The sequence below is a fragment of the Melozone crissalis genome, unplaced genomic scaffold, assembly GCF_028551555.1.
Source record: "Melozone crissalis strain CALT ecotype California unplaced genomic scaffold, PUWL_Pcris_2 ptg000006l_1, whole genome shotgun sequence".
NCBI classification, from domain to species: domain Eukaryota; kingdom Metazoa; phylum Chordata; class Aves; order Passeriformes; family Passerellidae; genus Melozone; species Melozone crissalis.
The window spans coordinates 11,848,756-11,856,915 of record NW_026535784.1 but is presented as its reverse complement, the minus strand read 5'-3'; positions in this window follow the sequence as shown (position 1 = coordinate 11,856,915).

Below are 8,160 nucleotides of genomic sequence, written 5' to 3'. Positions count from 1 at the left end.
GCACCACTTTCTGCCTATTAAATCATTGTGATATAGAAAGCCAAAACAGATTAAACTACTATTTAAAACTTTGATTCTTTAAAAAAACATACACCATAGTATAGATCAACTATCTTCCTTAAGTTTTCTTTTGACTAAATCACATGCTTTTAACAACATTTCAATTCTGAAATGATGCAAAATATCCTGTCAAAGTCCTCGCTCATTTCCAACAGTGCAAAAGTAAAGAACATCACATGAAGGAGGGCAACTGCTCCCACCTTCAAGTTTGGTATGGATTTAGCATTACTAGATCCCAAACCCAGTTAAACCAGTCATCCCTCTGTGATTGAAGGAAGCAATCACAAATAGCCTAGTAGTGTCTATTTGCAGATTTTCATAAAAGTAAAAGATTTATTCATTCTGGACTAGCTGGCTCCTGGGTGCAAATTAAACCACCTCAATATTCAAGACACCTGTAAAAAAGGATCACACAATTTGTATTGACCTCCTCATTTAGAAAGAAAGAAACATGTACTGCTTTACACACCAAACTTGGTGATTTTTTTTAACATAAAAAGTTTGTAAATCATTGAAGTCAGGAATGAAATATAAATCAGTAAATAAAATGTAAGTTAATAAGTAATAAATGCAGATCAGTAGTAATGAGTTGAACACAATAAAATTGCCACATTCCATAAAACTTAAATCTAATATGAATAGATTCTCCCAGAACAGGGCCTTTGTTTGCTAATTCCTATGGCTTACAGTTTTATGCAAAAAGAAGAGGCTAACACTGGAATGTTAAGATCAGTTTTATTTTTTATAATCCATTGTCATGAAAAGCAATCAAGGTCCATAGGTAATTTTTAGGGAAAGTTAGTGCACTATAAGCAGCTGGATGGAGCTTTACTTTAATACAGCTCTACGATACATTTTTTTCCCCTCAAATCATCAGCATAAACCTGTTCAGTTCCAGGAATGTTAGTGCACATCCAGCAAGCATATGGCTTGGGGATATATATACACACACTGTCTAAACAAACTGGTGCTTTTACCTCAGAAGGCATTTATTATCTTTGTAATTTAGGTGAAGTTCCCAGGAAAGCTTAAGTGTTTTGCTTTGTTTCTAAAAGTAACTGGGAACATTTGCTGAATGTTACTCCCGTTTTAAACCTATTTCCTTCAGAAACTGTAATGTCCTCCTTATTCTTTCACAGAGGCCGCAGTGTGCCACTGTCTTGGATGCAGTGGAGAAGAATGTAAATATTTAAACAGAATACTTTTATCAGGAAAAAGTGAATCAAACTGCCCTCAGTTTACACACCTGAAAGTATCAGGAGGGTGTCTACTTGCTGCAAGAAAGGGAAGAGAATTTTCAGGGAGCCCCTGACGAGGGGGAGAGAAAATGATGAGGAGGACTCCATCTTATCAGAAGGCTAATTAATTACTTTATAATACTATATTATTCTATATTATATTACATTACATCTAAACTGAATCTGTCAAGCACTCAACTCTGCACTCAACACTCTGAATCTCGTGATTGTCACCCGACAGCCCCGACACACACATGCTTGGCCCTGATAGGGCAAGGAAACAAAACACCCTCACTCTGGGTAAACAATCTCCATATTGCATTCTACTTTTGCACAAACACAGGCACAGCAGATGATAAGAATATTCTTGGGAAAAATTGTGCCTTGCTTTTCTCTGTGAAGAGAAATGGGGGGCTACAAAGGGATGAATGTAGGTATGTTAGATGGAATTTATGCCAAAACCAATTCTTTCCTGCCACTTACACACCATTTCACAAACAGCAAAAAGGTAAATGGAGGAGCCAGTGTAATCATGCCATGACAGCTGCCTACGTCAATACCTTCTTGTTGGCTCCTAATCTCATAGCATGACTTGATTATAGTCTTCCTTTCTTCTTTCTTAAGCTTTTCTCATTTGCCTATACGAAATGTGGCTGCTCTTTTTGACACAAACTGTGCCATACGTGGGCCTCTGACACTGTTACCTTGATAAGACAGAAGTCGTAGGCAGGATGCTACCAACTACAAGCTAGGCAGTAACAATTGTCTTAAATTAGGTATCAAGAAAGTCACCTGGTGAACGAACAATTAATGCACCTTTACATTTCCCTCCTGACATGTTTTTTAGGTGGAAGTCTCTAAGAATAAAGGCATTTATTAACATATATTTGCTCTAGCTGACTGTTTCGGTGTTTTATAATTTGCCATTTCCCACTGAAGGCAAAGAGCCCTTTAGACTTATTTGGTAACAGGTTTGCTTTCTTACTAACCTCTCAGGGATGCTGTAAAGACAGTTTGTGTATTCACAGAGGCTCAGATGAAAACCACTCCAGCCTTGCAGCGCATATATAACCCGACAGTTTATGTGGCATTTGTAGCTCTAATCAGTAAGATAGCCCAAGTGGCCTAGGGTAAGAGAACTGAGGTGAATGTTATGAGACGAACGCAGCCATGGTGGCAGGGCACTGGCAGTGGGTGCCACTGAAGGTGGGTGCCACTGACAATGGGTGCCACTGAAGGTGGGTGCCACTGGCAGTGAGTGCCTGGAGTGCGGTGTCCTCCCTCTGGGATGCGCGCCCATGCTCTCCAGGCCGCCGGCACCCCAGACACGGGCGGCACCGGACGGGAGCGCACATGGAAACGCGACGGGCAGCAGGGAGGGCTCTCCTGGCCGGGGCAGGGCGAGGCTGGGGCACCGCATCCCGCCAAAGCCGCCGTGGCCGGGCTCGCCTCGGACCGCGCTGCCGCCCGGCGCTGCCGGGGCTCCCTCGCACCTCCCGGGGCCGGAGCTGGCGCTGCCGGGCGCGGCGGGTGCTGGCGAGGCGGCGCCGCCTCCGCCGGGAGCTCCGGGCGGAGCCTTCCCTCCTTCCCGTGCTCCCTCCCCCGGCTCCCCGAGCACCCCGAGGCAGCGGCGGCTGCCTGCGCCCGCTCGGCTGGGAGAAGGAGGAGGCGCCCCGAGCCGCGGGCGCTAGGAGCAAAGCTAAGAACAGTTCAGAGCTGTGGGCGCATTCCGGAGGGCAACACCCATGTCCCGCAAACAGGGTATCTGGAACCGCGCGCCTTCCCCCGGTGCTCGCTGTCCCCTCTCATCCCTCCGTTCTCTCCTCAGCCCCCTCCATCTCTCCTCCCCGCTCTCTGCTTCTCCCCCTCGCCGCCACTTTCCCTCGTCCCTTCCTCCGCTGGCCCCATGCCCTGACTGACTGTGCCTTTCCTTTGCTCCTGCCCAGCCGGCGGCCCCCCGGGCGAGAGCGCGGCTGACTGGTGCCTGTACCAGCTCAATGGAGCGGCCGAGTTCGAGGTCTCTGAAGGTGAGTACGGGATGCTGAGGGGAAGCGTCCCCTCGCCCGCTGTCCCGGCCGGCAGCGTGTGGAGAAACGGGGCTCGCTGCTGGGAGAGACCGTGGCAGCCGCCCCAGCGTGTGCCCGAGGGCAGGTGTGGAGGTGGGCGGGCAAAGGGGTATCTGCCGGTGGTTTGTGTATCCCAGGCCTTGCGAAAGTGTCTTGGCTGGTTTTGCTTTGGCTTTTTTTGTGTGGGAAAAGTTTGTTTCGCGTGTAGCAGTTGAGGTGGCGTGAGTCCTTTTGACCTTGGCATCAGTGGGTGCTGGTGCTAGGTGGGCTGGAAAGTTTTCTGGCCTTTTTTCACTCCTTAACTTTGAAGAAAGAAGTCACCTGGAAAGTTTTATTTATTAATGTTCTGTGATCAGAAGAACAGTCTTTGGGTGTCAGGGCAGGAAAGTCTCTCATACCAGCCATACCAATCAGTGTATGGTTTTGAACATGCAGAGTATCTAAATTTAGGAGTGAACCTGTGTTCTCCAGGATATCAGATGTGTACTGTGCTGTGCTCATGAGCATCTTCCAGTGGCTGTTGTCTGTGAGCTAAGTGGAACTACGACCTCATGTCAATGTTTTTGGTCTGCTGGGGTTATGGCTTTCTAAGAAGAGTGTATTTATTACTCTTTCTAAACGTTTAAAAGGCATCAGAAGCTGAGTTAGACTGAAAATCTTTGCAATACTGGGGAAGGTGGCACGCTGTAGTAGATTGGCTTCAGATTCAACATTAAGGAAAACTTGACAACAGGGGAGGACTGGAATACAGGAATTAGGTAGATAAAAAAATCCCATTCATTTGGGCTATATAGATAAAGCTACAGATCTTACCTTGGGGCAGGCAGAAAGATTACCTGTTTGGTGTCTCTTCAGCTATTATCTGTGATCCTTTGGGAATTGAAGTTTTGTGTCTTGTGTTTTGCTGTTTGGAGAAATTATTTAACCACAGTGTACTAATAATAAGCTATAGCTTCCCCAAAGTTTTGGACTAAGTTCTTCTTTCCAGTTATTCCGTGGTGGTTTATATTTTGAGGTGTACTTAAGAATGTGCGTAATTATACACAAGTGCATACTAAAGCATTTATCAAAAGATGTTGTGATTTTTTTTTTTTTTGCCTACGTGATTTTTTGGGTGAAACTGCATACCAAACCAGATGTGATGACGATAGATGGGGGTGGAAATTATATCTGTGTGAGGGAGTGTAATGAGTGAGTGACAGCATTTCTTAGGCATCACAGAATGCTGAAAATGAGCATTAGGTTGGCATTTACTTTCATTTAAAGATTTGAATGAGCAGAATATGCTTCTTAACCTCATTTATTTGGGTAAATACCAGTGTTTCAGCACTGCTTTGAGATGATAATGTTTTTTCTCAACAGGTGTTTTATTTCTTTGATTTATTGGGTCATCTCTTTTCACAGGGCATATTTTTAAAATTACTTTGCTAACCCTGACTTCAGTTCTCTTTAATGCTGCCAATTTTTGGGTTCTCAATTTTATTTCTCAACTTAAATAGGAATCTTACATGTTTTCTCTTAACTCAACATGGAAATATATGAAATTCTGAGATCAGGAAACAAGATGAAGCAATGTAATTTGATCACAAAAACGGTAGAATCAAAGTCATCTGCAGGTAGTAAACCCTGTTTATGTTAATATATTGTATATAAATACATGTATACATTTATATACATATATATTGTATATAAATATGACGTGTTTTTTCCAGAGTACATGCTGGGTATTAATGCCACATATCTAGGAACACATAGAGCAATATATTCAGCACACTTTGCAGAAGTGAAAAATAGTTCAAAGAAAAGTCCATGATAAGTGACTTGACCTCTTTTGCTTGACAGTGTTGTTTGATGAAGTCCAAACCTTTTTCTTTGCTGAAGTATGCCTCTAAAATAAGTTACACAGAGCTAGACAGAATATTTAGTTTTAAATTGATTGTTTCTTAGACTCCCATCACAGACTTTCTTTTCGCTCTTTATCCCAGTTCTTTTTACTTTTCAGAAAGGCCACAACTTGTAATTGCAGCTGCATTGGTTAGCTGCATTGTCGACCTAGCTGATGGACAGAAGGACAAGTTTATCTGTATTCAATATTGTAGTGTGATTTATATATCTAGATAGATATCTAAACATTTGCATATTAATGTTATAAGCTCAGCTTGTCTTCTGGGCATCTCTTGCTGTTTTTGCTATTGAATGCTTGCATTGACCTTGTGGTACTCTCTCAGACTTCAGAGTTGTGTTCTGCAACATTTCTGTCTTAGCCTAGGAAATTTTTTTTTTTCCAAAAATAGATGTGTTAGATGAAAAACATTCATTTACATAACAGAAAAGAAAAATTGCATATTTCAAATGCAAGGAAAATAGAGCATAGTAAATGAAATATCACAATCAAAGCCAAGATAATCGTGTTTGATTTAGTCTTGCTGTCTTGAAACAAAATCCTATTTCAAATATTGCTACTTCTATAATTAACGTCTAAGTGCAAAATATATTTTATTCATGCTGAAAATCTCAAAGCACTTTGCTCACACTAAGTGCAGCCTCACAAAAGCTGTATGAAGAACAATATTAGTATATCCATTTACAGGCTTCAAGAATGAAATATAGAAGTTAAGGATGCGTTTTTTTTTTAGAAGCTGAATGTTAACTATTAAGCAGATAGCAACATGGGACTTCTAAAAAGTCATATCTTTTGCTCTGTGTCCAGTGATCTACTGGACTGTTATCAGGATTGCTTAATCTAGAGCCTTTGCTTTAAGCTCCAAATTACAATAACTTCTTGCAAACTCTGTGAGTTAAATCATGTTTGAAGTATTCCAGGCTGTGAATTCTAATCTGGCATTCTGTTATTCTAGATATGAATGATAATATGTTTAATGAAAAGATTCAGTCACAAATCATATTTTTAGTTTTCACTCTTAAAATTACCTCATTAAAGACTTGAGATTGGTTTACAGTGTAAATTTTCTTTTCATCTATTTTGTAACTATGCTCTTGAGAGGTTGAAAGCACTTTTAGCATCTGTTAGCCTTGTGAATTTCAATGTGAACTTTCCTATTACTTACCTTATGCTGCTGTAGCATTCTCTTTCATTTATGAATAATTTGAAGTGAGATTTATTGAGAAGACGGGTAATATAGTGTTTTGTTCTGAAAGTACAATTGAGCAGTGTGCCATTTTAAGGAACTAGAAGACTTGTGAACTGATTAATATGAGTTTAATCACTGTCAGGTTTATCTCCAATAGCTTTTTGTTTACTGCAGTTTTCAATCAAAGACAGTAACTCTTGATTCGGTTCAATGCTGTCTTTTCCATTATTTCACCAATAGAAATAGAAAGCGATGTGATTGCACAAGCTTACAACTAAAGTAATGTTCTTGTGAGTCATGTGTTCATTAGCAAGGTCTAATTAAATAGGAAGTCTCATCAGTAGATGTTTTCACATCCCAGTCCTTTTCTGGCAGATCCAAATAAGTTATTTTTCCTTAGTCTTTTACAAAAAGGCATGGTAGCAGTCCTTTTCCTAGTGCTTCACAGTTTGCCAAGATTTCTTTCAAAGGATCTTCACCATGAATGGATGTTGTATTTCCATCTTAGTTGGATGGTATGCTTTACAGAACTGGGCTTCCAGATGTCCAGTTTGGAGATCACAGAATCACAAAATCACAGAATATGCCAAGTTGGAAGGAACAGACCCACAAGGATCACTGAGTCCAACTCCTGGCCCTGCACAGCAACATCCTCAAGAATCACGGTGTGTGCTTGGGAGCATTGTCCAAACAATTCCTGAACTCCGTCAGGCTTGGAGCACTGCCCTGGAGAGCCTGTTCAAGTGCCCAGCCACCATCTAGATGAGGAATCTTTCCCTAATATCCAACTTAAACCTACCCTGATACAACTTCAGGCCATTCCCTGGGGTCTTGTCAGTGTTACCGGAGAGAAGAGATCAATGTCTGCCCTTCCTCTTCCCCTCATGAGGAAGCTGTAACTGCAATGATGTCTCCCCTCAGTCTCCCCTTCCCCAGGCTGACCAGACCAAGTGACCTCAGCCACTCCTCACAGAGCTTCCCCTCAAGGCCCTTCACCATCTTTGTTGCCCTCCTTCGGAGGCTTTCTAATACCTTTAGATCTTTCTTACATGGCAGTGCCCCAAACTGCCCACAGCACTCGAGGTGAGGCCTCCCCAGTGCAGAGCAGAGTGAGACAATCCCCTCCTTTTCCTGGCTGACAATGCTGAGCATTTATTGATGTCCCCAGGACAGGGCTGGCCCTCTTGGCTGCCAGGGCATTGCTGATTCATATTCAGCTTTCTGTTGACCAGGCCCCCAGGTCCCTTTCCCTGGCACTGCTCTCCAGCATCTCATTCCCCACTATGTCTGTACATTCAGGGTTGCCCATCCCAGGTGCAGAATCTGGCGCTTCCTTATGTTCCCTTCATATGGTTGGTGATGGCCCAGCCCTCTCATTTGCTGAGATCCTTCTGCAGGGCATCCCTGCCTTTGAGGGAGTCAACAGCGCTTCCCAGTTTTGTATCATCTGCAGACTTGCTCAGTATTGCTTCAGTCCTGCATCCACATAATTTATGAAGATGTTGAAGAGCACGGGGACAAGGATGGAGCCCTGTGGAACCCCAGCAGTGACAGGTCCCCAGTCTGATATCCCCCCATCATGCCCCACCCATGAGCCATGAGTTCCTCAGCCATCCCATAATGTATTTATCCAGCTGTGTGCTGGACATTTTGTCCAAAAGGATCTTGTGAGAGGCAGTGTTGAAAGCTTTACTGAAATCCAAA